Source organism: Ranitomeya variabilis, chromosome 2 (genome assembly GCF_051348905.1).
Source record: "Ranitomeya variabilis isolate aRanVar5 chromosome 2, aRanVar5.hap1, whole genome shotgun sequence".
Taxonomy (NCBI): domain Eukaryota; kingdom Metazoa; phylum Chordata; class Amphibia; order Anura; family Dendrobatidae; genus Ranitomeya; species Ranitomeya variabilis.
Window position 1 is genome coordinate 25,273,880 of NC_135233.1, and position 12,118 is coordinate 25,285,997.

Below are 12,118 nucleotides of genomic sequence, written 5' to 3' on the forward strand. Positions count from 1 at the left end.
GGCTTTCGAGGTGAATGTGTCTCCGCCCGTGTGCGCTAACGTGGGCCATATGGACGGGGCTTTGCGTGTGGAGTGTGGCTATATGGAGTGGATGGGGCTATGTGGAGTGGGCGTGGCTTGATTTTTTTTTTTTACATTTTCAAAATTACAAAAAGGAAGATGGGCCTATACAAAAGTTTGCGCACCCTTGGAGATATGTGTGCGCAGATAACTTTGACCAAGGTTTCAGACCTTAACTAGCCTGCTAGGGTTATGGCTTGTTCACTATCATCGTTAGGAAAGGCCAGGTGATGCAAATTTCCAGCTTTATAAAAACCCAGCCTCCTCTAACTTTGTGCCAAAACAGCAGCCATGGGTTCTTCTAAGCAGCTGCCGAGCATTCTGAAATGATGGAAATCCACAAATTAGAAGGCTATGAGAAGATAGCAAAGCGTTTTCAAATTGCCCTTTCCTCAGTTCAAAATCTAATTAATAAATGGCAGTTACCAGAAGAGTGGAGATTAAGATAAGGTCTGGAAGACCAAGCAAAATTTCAGTGAGAGCTGCTCGCAAGGATTGCTAGAGAGGCAAATCAGGACCTTCAGAAAGATTTAGCAGACTCTGGAGTTGTGCTACATTGTTCTACTGTTCAGTGACTCCTGCACAAAAATGGCCTTCATGGAAGAGTCATCAGAACAAAACCCCTCCTGCGTCATCACCATAAAATTCAGTGTCAGAACAGTATGCAAAAGAATATCTAAACAAGAATGCATTTTGGAAGCAAGTCCTGTGGACCAATGAGGTTAAAATAGAAATCTTTGACCACAATGATCAAAGGTATATGTTTGGGGTAAAAAGGGGAAAGAATTCCAGAAAAAGAACATCTCGCCAACCATTAGGCATGGGGGTAGATCAATCATGCTTCGGGGTTGTGTTGCAGCCAATAGCACAGGGAACATTTCATGGGTAAAGGGAAGAATGGATTCAATGACATATTCTTGATGCAAACATAACACCATCTGTAAAAAAGTTGAAGGAGAAAAGAGGAAGAGGATGGCTTCTACAAGAGGACAATGATCCTGAACACACGGCAAAATCCACAATAGACGACATCAAAAAGGCGCAAACTGAAGGTTTTACAATGGCCCTCACAGTCCCCTTATCTGAACATCATTGGAAATCTGTGGCCAGACCTCAAAATAGCAGAAGATGCAAGACGCCCAAGGAATCTCACAGAACTGGAGGAATTCTCCAAGGAAGAATGGAGGAAAATGCCTCAAACAAAGAACTGAAAGACTCTTGTTTGGCTACAAAAAGTATTTACAAGCTGTGATAGTTTCAAAAGGCGGTACTGCTAGGTACTATCCATGGCTGCCCAAACATTTGCAATGGTCCATTTTCCTTTTTGTAATTTTTAAAATGTAAAAGTTGAAAATATATACCTTATGTATTTTTGCATAAAATACAAAGGAAATGTGTCATCTGTAACTTTAGCGCTTTTAGAAATCATTTCATCTTCAACTTGCTTAATTGTTCACAATGACAGTAATTCTGATGAGGGGTGTATAAACTTTTACAAGCCACTGTAGATGCTGCCCCGACCAATTCTACTTCTTACGCTGCTTTTACATTTTCATTAAGTAATATAACTTTTGTACACAATTGTCGCTATTTTTTTAAGACAAACTTTTTTCCCCTAAATAATCTTATCAAATTTCCATTTTGTTCCCAAAATGTTTTATGGTGACACATACATCTTGCATTGATGGCCTAATACCTTGTATTGTTACTGCATGCCAGTTGGAGGCAATGCTGAGTATTGGGATCCTAAAAACAGTTGCAAAAAACAGCTGAATAGGCAGCAAAAAACCTGCTTTTTTGCTGCAGCTTTTTACTGCTAAAAGATCAGGTTTTGTCTACAAAAAAGCAGCAAAAAAGTAACGTGTGAACATTGTCTAAGGAAATGTTAAAAAGAAAAAAAAAGTCTGATGGGCTCTCGTGATAGATTGGGTCCCTGGCCCCTCCCCAGCCTGATATGCCCTTCAACCTGGGATTTAGGTCCCTTATCCTGGACCCCTTCATGGTATATATATTCAATATCAACCAAACCAAAAACAAAGAGTTAAAGACACACTGTAGTGTCATTGTATTGGACAGAAAAAGTGGACACTATCAAAACCTACAACCTATACTAGACATAGAGTACAAAGTCCAAATATGTAAAAATATATCAATTTTTATTACAAAATTACAAGAAATAACTCACATATAATAAGAAAAGGCGATGGAAAAAGTGGCGCACAGTGTCAACAAATTCCCACTGCACAAATCCATACATAACGTATCAGGTATAGGGTAAGAGACAAAAAGACAATATACATAATCAATGATGGTATAATATGTAACAGTGCACATAATGCATATTGATCCACTACCGATGATCAAAAGATCAAAGTTTGATACAAAAAACTGGGAAGTATCCACATCATAATAAAGTTGTATTGTCACATGTTATAAGTAAAAAAAGGGACAGCAAACCCAGAAAAAATCCACATCATGGAGTCAGATCATGGTAGGGATAGTTAGCCAAATAGAGGCATCTCACCCATTGTAACCTGTGTATGGAAGTGCCAAAGGAACCAGCTCCTTCATAGTATATATATCCCCAACACTGGTATATGTCCCCCATTCTACAACTGTTCTTTAATGTATAGAAAAAATATAAACCATTATACTCACCAGGGACGAACATAAGAGGCATGGGGCTCCATAACAGAACTATAATGCATTCCCCATAGTCCTCCATATAGTATAATGCACAGCGCATAGTCCTCCATATAGTATAATGCACAGCCCATAGTCCTCCATATAGTATAATGCACAGCCCATAGTCCTCCATATAGTATAATGCACAGCGCATAGTCCTCCATATAGTATAATGCACAGCCCATAGTCCTCCATATAGTATAATGCACAGCCCATAGTCCTCCATATAGTATAATGCACAGCGCATAGTCCTCCATATAGTATAATGCACAGCCCATAGTCCTCCATATAGTATAATGCACAGCGCATAGTCCTCCACATAGTATAATGCACAGCCCATAGTCCTCCATATAGTATAATGCACGGCCCATAGTCCTCCATATAGTATAATGCACTTCCCATAGTCCTCCATATAGTATAATGCACTCCCCATAGTCCTCCATATAGTATAATGCTCAGCGCATAGTCCTCCATATAGTATAATGCACAGCCCATAGTAATTCATATAGTATAACGAACACCATAGGCATCCATGTAGTATAATGCACAGCTCATAGCCCCTGGATAATAGAGAGATAGATATGAGATACAAGGATAGAAAGATAGATAAGATAGAAAGATGATATATAATAGATAATTAATAGATAGATAGAGAGATGATAGATAATAGATAGATAATAGATAGATAATAGAGAATAAATAGATAGATAATAGATAGATGATAGATAATAGATGGATAATAGATAATAGACAGATAGATGGATACTATAGATAATAGATAGATAACAGTTAGATGATAGATATATAATAGATAGATGATAGATAATAGATGATAGATAATAGATGATAGATAGATAATAGATAGAAAGATATATAATAGATAGATGATAGATGGATAATAGATAATAGATAGATAATAGATGATAGATATTTGGTTGTTCACTGAATCGCTGCCATTTTTCAGATGTGACGATCTATATCCCGGCCTGTCTCTGCTGATCAGACAGAAAACAGTTAATTGCAGAAAGTTCTGTTTCCCGCTGGACAGATTTCTTTGAGTTAGAGAGTAACAGGCGCGGAAAGAGCGGAGCAAAAGAAGAGCGAGGAAGAACAAAGGCTTCTTCTGCAGAAAGCGCATCTTTAATTTATGTCGCTATGCCAATATCATGGACATGAAAAAGAATCGGGAAGGACGGTGATTCTAAGTCACAGCAGGTACAATCAAATTAGCAGCCCCAGGTAAGAGAAAAGTCTCATCATCATGGACAGAAACCAAACACATGGGCGACACTTGGCTCCTTCCCGCCGCCTCGGCTGCTGTTGCTTAGTAGCAGAATACCGCATGTACGGCGCGAACCGAGTATGGAGAAATGGGTTCAAATAATGAGCCGCCCTGAAATGATATTCTGGGCTCTCACCGTCCATATGGACAGCACGAGACGTACACGGCTGCTTTATAATCTGCTTTATCAGTTCACAGATTACTCCATCATGTGTGCACTGTATGGCAGTATTATTGCACCACATAACAGCGGTAATAATTCAGTAGTGTATAGTGACCCTATGAAAATAACGTATGGCTGCATTATTTGCACACTGTAGAGCGGTATTATTTGAGTACTATATTGTAGTATGATATATTCATTTTACGGTATTATTTGTGTACTGTATGGGGCCATTACTTGAGCACTGTATTAACATATCATATGTATCACATATCACATATTTTGCAGTACCATCCTATAGCATATACCAGTATTATTTAACCAGTGCATGGCCACATTATTTGCACTCTATCATCACATTATATACGGTAAAGCACATGGCAGAATTATTAGAACACTATATACAAGTATTATTTAAGATCTACACTACCCACAAAACGTTAGGGATATTGGTCTTTCGGGTGAAGTTTCAGGACGATCCTAAAATGCCCTGTGACCTTTTCCAGTGAACTCAATGTGACATCTGTGACTTTCGGAGGCCCACGTCCCACTGTTCAATGTCTCAGGACTTTTTACACAACTTTGTGTTCTCTAACAAGGAGCTTAATGGCAAAATTCACAGCAGGTGTTTGATCCATGAATCCTCCAATAAATGTCGGGGTTCAATTAGAATTGGTATTAAACCGTCCCCCTCATCATGGGGCCGTGACGACCCCCAACAAGTGAGGACCAGGACCTCGCCATGGTGAGACTTCAGGGAGGATGTGACGGAGGAGGCCACTGAGCTCAGAGCCATCAGATGACAGAGACTGAAGAGTCACAGAACAGCAGAGAAGTGGACGTCCTCTGCCACATCCCACACTGAGGACCCTTCATTGTGCACAATGCCCTTCAGGACCAGATGATGAATGCCCCCAACTCCAGGCACATCTAGGGGAGGTGAGAGGCGCCCAAGTGTCATGTCATGTCATATCAGCGTGGTCTGCGTACTGGACGCCTTGCAAGGTACCGGACCTCGCCACCATGGACCAGGGGGGGGGCATCTACACTGGACTAGGGACCAGTGGCCTCAGCGCTGTTCACTGATGAAAGTCGATTCACGCTGATCAGAAATGATGGCCACCAATGATGTTGGAGACGTCAAGGAGAGCGCTGTGTATCAGCCACTTGTCTTGTCACCAGACAAGCCTGTGGTGGTGTTACTGTAGGCAGTGGGTGTAGTCAGTACAGAACTGCCTGCACTTTGTGACGAGCCCCTATTACTGGAATAACCTCATTACTCCAGTCATTGTGCCTCTGCACGGACAACACCGGCCTCATGTCATCTTCATGGACGACCATTCTCCAGCTCATCGAGGTCGCATCATTGGAGAGCGGCTGCTGGAGACTGGGGGACCTCACGTGGAGTGGCTGCACTTTCTCCAGACCTGACCTGAATCCCATAGAAAACCATAGGGTCAGCTGAGTCACCGTGTAGAGGCTCGTAACTTTGTACCCCAGAACCGCAATGACATGAGGGCCGCCCTCCAATAACAGTGGGACGCCATGTCTCGGCAGACAGTAACTCCACTTGTGACCAACAGGAGGCGTCGTTGTCAGCTGTAGTTAATGCTCGAGGCACCAGAACAAGTTATTGGGACACTGACATTTTTTGGGGGTACACACCACTGGTGCTGGCTTCTGTTCCAATAAATTGCTTGAGATAAAGAAATCTCCATCGCTGCTTCTACTTAATGCCCGACTGTCATGAGAAAATATCACTGGAGCTTTTGACTTTTTCCGAAAATTTTTCCCAAAACCCAAATATCCCTAACTTTGTGTGAGTAGTGTATATTGTGTTATTGTGTTTTATTGCAGTATTATATGAACACTGCATGGCGGTATTTATTTGAGCACCATATGGCGGCATCATGAGCGCATTCTATGGCAGTATCAATTACGCACATCAGATAGAACACCCTTATTCTTGGCTGTGACTATCTGGAAGTGATAAATACCTTTCTACACCTTGAGGCTTTTCAGTTCCAGAAATGTAATGAAACTTACAAACAACATGTAATTTAAAAAAAATGTGTGATCTTGGCAACGTTTACCTGAACTTTTACAAATCCCGAACCCCAACCTTGGAGCAGATGCTTCTTTGTGCATTTATTCCACCTGTATGCGTTTGTCTGCAGTTAGCTCCCCCTAGTGGCGGCAGCATGAGGCCGGAATGATAAACCTCACAGTCAGCAGGATGAGGCTGCGCAGATTGCTGTACTGCTTGGAGGCACATTCTGGGTTTTGCTGTGAAGCCTGTTATGCCCTGGTGGTTAAGAGGCCACACTGATATGACCTGGTGGCTAAAACGCAACATGAGACGAGCTCTGAGAAGGTGGTATCTCTACTGACCGCAGTCCCTAATCCTAACAACAACACTAGTAATAGCCGTGGGATGTTCCTAACTCTCCCTAGACACCTCTTCACAGCCTAAGAACTAACTACCCCTAAAGAAGGAAATAGAAAGCTATCTTGCCTCAGAGAAAACCCCAAAAGGAAAGATAGCCCCTCACAAATATTGGCTGTGAGTGAAGAGGGAAATGACGTACACAGAAATGAAATCAGATTTCAGCAAAGGAGGCCAATACTAAACTTGATAGACAGAGAGAAAAGGATACTGTGTGGTCAGTATTAAAAACTACAAAATCCATGCAGAGTTTACAAAAATGAACTCCACACCGACTCACGGTGTGGAGGGGCAAATCTGCTTTCCCAGAGCTTCCAGCTAGCCTGAATATGACATAGTGACAAGCTGGACAAAAAGAGACATATTTACAGAGCAATAGAGTCCAAGCAAATGGACAAACAAGAACTAGCAAAAACTTATCTTTTGCTGACAAGGACAGGCCATATGAGAAATCCAAGGAGAGAACCAAATCCAAGTCAAGGACATTGACAGCTGGCATGAACTAAAGCCCAGAGCAGGTTTAAATAACAAACCCAGGCAAGGCGATTAGTGAAGGCAGCTGCCACAGCTACCCAAAGGAGCAGCAGTTCCACTCGAAACCACCAGAGGGAGCCCAAGGGCAGAACTCACAAAAATACCATTAGCAACCACAGGAGGGAGCTCCAGAACGGAATTCACAACAAAAGCCCTATGATTTCTGGGTGCTCTCTTACCTAGAAACATCATGCAAAGCACTAGAATTGGGGCTTTCTCGTCATCATAAATGGATACAATTTCTAAGTGCTTGGAAAAATCGGCATCATTGCAATTTAACTCTTATTAAAAAATTCTACCTCTTCTTAACAGATGCTACTTCCCCTTTTGAAGAAGTGGGCACGCGAAACGCGCGTCGGGGGTTGCGGGGAGAACGCTGCCGATCAGGACACACTATGGGTAAGCATTGTAATGCACTTTACATGTATGCTCCATTTTGGGGGCAGTCCTATATGGAAATATAGTATGGTGCTTTTTCTGGGCAGTGATTTTTATACATGTAAGCCTACTATATGCCTAAGCACTGTTGCACAGATTTTACCCATGTCATATTGGTCAGGACGTACTATGGGTGAGCACTGTAATGCACTTTAGATATATGCTCCACTTTGGGGGTAGTCCTATATGGGCGTTTAATATGGTGCTTGGTTGTGGGCAGCTACCATTATACATGTAAGTTTAATATACGCCTAGGCACTGCTATATACATTCTACCCAGGTCATACTAGTGATCGCTTTGGTCTCCTCTGGCTACTGGCATTGCTTCCTCCTTATTTTTATCTGTTCCTTTTATCTAATGGGTTAATTGTGTTGTGGTTTGTATACTTAATAAAAAGAGTTTTACATTATCTCTTTTGTGAGTGTTTTCGTTTACTCCTTTTCTCCTTTGGTATTCTCTTCTTAACAATGGAGGGATTTTTAGTTTTATAGTTTATTGCCTTTTGCATAAGCTACCGGCCACCACTGAAGTCCATCAGCGGTGGCCAGTCTCCTAGGAAGGAGTGGAGCACTTGCAACCTCTTTGCCATAGAGCCTGTAAGCGCTGCTCTGAAGCTGGACAGATCGGTGCTCCTCCGATGCTGCAGACTCAGAGCCGTCTGTTTGCGAGTTCACAATTCAACTAGGTGAACAACTTCAATGCTGCTCACTCCAAACTGTCAATCATCAGGAGTATAAGAAAAACATTGCCGCAATCTTTTAGAAACAGCGCCCTCACCTGTACACAGGTTGCGTGTAGTACTGCAGCTCACCAAATTTTAATAGACCAAAGCTGCAATACCAGAAACTACCCATAGACAGGAGTGGCGCTGTTTGTAGAAAAATGAGGCCATGTTTTTTCTAATGTTGGACAAAATTATATTTGTGCAATTTTCAATTATCATAGTCAAAGAAAATAATGCGATATTTTATATATTTGTAACTTTTGAAAAAAATAAGTTAATTAACTTAAAAGTTAATTCATTAAAAGTTAGTTCATTTGTAACTAATTTTTAACTTTTTTTTTAGCTACATTATATTATTCAATGGCACACGGCGCAAGCAAATCTCGAAAAGACCGATAAAAAGGAACCAAAAATAGAGTACAAATGAGCAGAAATGTGAAGTAATGACCGGCCATGTAACACGGTGATGACCTACAGAACTGGCAGGAACGCAGCTCTCAGAAAGAATCCGAGAAAGGAGGCACAAATGAAGCAAGCGAACGCTCGTTAGGAAGCTGCTCAGATACGCAGAGACGCCGGCCAAGAAATCGTTACTCCTGGGTCTTGTCCAAGGAGCCTCCAGTGCAATCCGATTCCAGGGGAAATTGCCAGAGAAGTTTCATTAAGGAAATTCAAGTTGAAATTGGATAAGTTCCTGGAGGAAGTGTCAGCGCCGAACTCTGCAAGTCACATTAAGGTCTTTTATTTGTACTTTATACGGAGTCTTCAGTAACTATAATAGTATTATTAGCAGTGGCGCAGAATCCGCTTCAGGCAAAATCCAAGCACATGACAAAGCTGCCTGCTGCGAAACAAGGAAAATAAATAAGATGTCATATATATACCTACACCTGCCATAGTATCCCACAATCATTGCCTACCTACCGGCAAATAATTACCCTAATTATACAGAAATGCTTCATCTGGAAAGTTCTGCACCCAGCACCCAAGATGCTTCGCTTTCCCTCAAGTTTATTCAAGAACAGCGTTCAGCGTAACAATCCACCAACAAAAGTTAAGCAAAAAGTATCAAAAACTACTTTAACGGAAGCCGTCACATTGACCACGTAGTCCTCTCTGTATTATTATTATTTATTATTTATTTATATAGCACCATTAATTCCATGGTGCTGTACATGAGAAAGGTGGTTACGTACAGAGTTATAGATATCGTTTACAGTAAACAAGTTTACAGTGACAGCCTGGTAAAGAGGGGAGAGGACCCTGTCCTTGCGGACTTACATTCTATGGGATAGCAGGGAAGAGGCCGAAGGTAGGGGCAAGGCGGCGGCTCTGGTGAGGCGGCAGCTCTGGCGATGGCGAGGGGGCAGCTCTGGCGATGGTGAGGCGGCAGCTCTGGCAATGGCGAGGCTGCAGAATGGTTATTGTAGACTGTAGGCTTTCTTGAAGAGATGGGTTTTCAGGTTCCGTCTGAAGGATCCGAGGGTGGTGGATAGTCGGACGTGTTGAGGCATGGAATTCCAGAGGATGGGGGATATTCAGGAGAAATCTTGGAGGCGGTTGGGTGAGGACCGAATAAGTGTGGAGGAGAGGAGGAGGTCTTGGGAGGACCGGAGATTACATGAGGGAAGATATTGGGAGATTAGTTCAGAGATATAGGGAGGGGACAGGTTGTGGATGGCTTTGTAGATCAGTGTTAGTAGTTTGAACTGGATTCGTTGGGGAATTGGGAGCCAGTGAAGGGATTTGCAGAGGGGGGAAGCAGGGGAGTATCGAGGAGAGAGATGGATTAGGCGGGCAGCAGAGTTGAGGACAGACTGGAGTGGTGCAAGAGAGTTAGCGGGGAGGCCACAGAGGAGGGTGTTGCAGTAGTCGAGGCGGGAGATATTGAGGGCATGCACAAGAGTCTTAGTAGATTGTGGGGTGAGGAAGGGACGGATTCTGGCAATATTTTTGAGTTGGAGGAGACAGGAGGTGGCAAGAGTTTGAACGTGCAGTTTGAAGGACAAGGCAGAGTCAAGAGTTAACCCGAGGCAGTGGATTTCAGGTGCGGGAGAGAGAGCGTGATGCGGTTTACCATAATAGATAGATCAGGTAGGGGGGATACGTGAGATGGAGGAAAGATGATGAGTAGGTAGTGTGATCGCTCATTCATATTCATTTCTGGTTTAGGAGGAGTCCAGTGGGCGGTCCTGCTTCATGATTGATGGTAATTTCAGGCACACTTATACAAGGAAGGCGGTCAACCACTGAATAGGACCGCCCACTGGACTCCTAGATCAGAAATAAGCATGAATTATAAAACAGGTTATAGTTAGGTATTGTCCTAGTGGAAAAATCCCTATATGTGAAAAACTTTTAGCATGTAAAAAAAAAAAAAAACATAAGAGAAAAGGCAGAGGCAATCTAAAGAAAGTCCAATGATTATGGAAGTGATGGCAAAACTTTAGGATGACCTCTGCTTCACTGGGTAGGCGGTCTTACCCTCAGCAAGGGTTGACCCCACCCCAACTCACATTCGAAAACAAAGGATATGGAACAGCTCTGACCTTTGTGCACCAATGTTTAGACGTTATTCCATTTTTGTCCACATTTTGCATAAGGACAAAAGCCAAAAAAGTTTCTTGAATCCCTGGGTGGCTTCTACATCTTAATTATTTTCATCCATACAGGTCATTAAGAGAAATGTTATAAAGACAAACCACATATAATGAAGAAAGTCCCAACTTCGTGGGTGGTCTAAATCTCAGCAGGGGTTGTCCCTTCTTGTAGACACTTCCCACTAGAATATACAGGGTGCACCCATGAGTAGAAGACAACTTATTACAGTTTTATAATTCATCTATGGATCTGTCCAAACACTCTATAGTGATCTTCACAACTACAAGATCTGTCTTAAATAGAAAAGGCTAAAATATGGAAGACAGGCCAAACAATCATTGGGGGGGGAGATTAAGTTTGTTTATTTTAGGAACTTCAGCCATCTCCATAAGGGACATAATATAAAGGAAGAGTTACCGCACAGCCACTAATGATATACCTAGTGTCACTTATTAACGACAGGTGCCAAACGCCTAGACTCTACATACAGGGGTCTAAGGACCACATGGGGGTCCTAAACTACTGTTTGAGGAACTCTACTCTAGAGACAGCCACAATGATAATGATTGGAAAGATGGTCATTAGCTCAATATGGCCCCAGCATTTTTCCATGAATGACCAAAATCAAAATGTGAGTTACCCCACAGCCACTCATGAAACTCCTGACACCACTAATGCACAGTAGTATCAGCCAAAAATTTGGGAGCAACATAAAGGCAAACTGAGAGCCACGTGTGGACCCTAATCTACATGTTGGGAAACTCTACAACTTAACAATGATAAAGAAGATGGCCAACAGCTCAATATGGCCCAGGCATTCTTCACGGGAGATCTAAACCAAACATGAGGAACCTCAGAACCACTCATAAAATTCCAAAAACTCAAACTCAAAAAGAAACTGAAAGCCACACGTAGACCCAACTCTACAAGTTGGGGAACTCTAATCCAGAGACATCCAACGTAACAATGAAGAAGGTGGACAATGGCTCAATATGGCCCAACACTTCTTCATCAGTGACCTAAGCCAAAACAGGAGGAACCTCATGAAATTTCAGATGCCACTTAAGCACAACAGAATCTGCCAAAAATTTGGGAACCCAAAAGAAATTGAGACACATGTGTAGACCCGACTCTACAAGTTGGAGAACTCTACTCCAGAGACATCCAACATAACAATGAAGAAG

General features: G+C 42.3%; 1 protein-coding gene across 1 annotated transcript in view; it reads right to left on the reverse strand.

Annotated features, from left to right (window-relative positions):
- The window catches only part of GALNT14 (polypeptide N-acetylgalactosaminyltransferase 14), a 460,225-nt gene that overhangs the window by 390,960 nt on the left and 57,147 nt on the right, over positions 1–12,118 (reverse strand). The gene's annotated exons all lie outside the window — the stretch shown is intronic.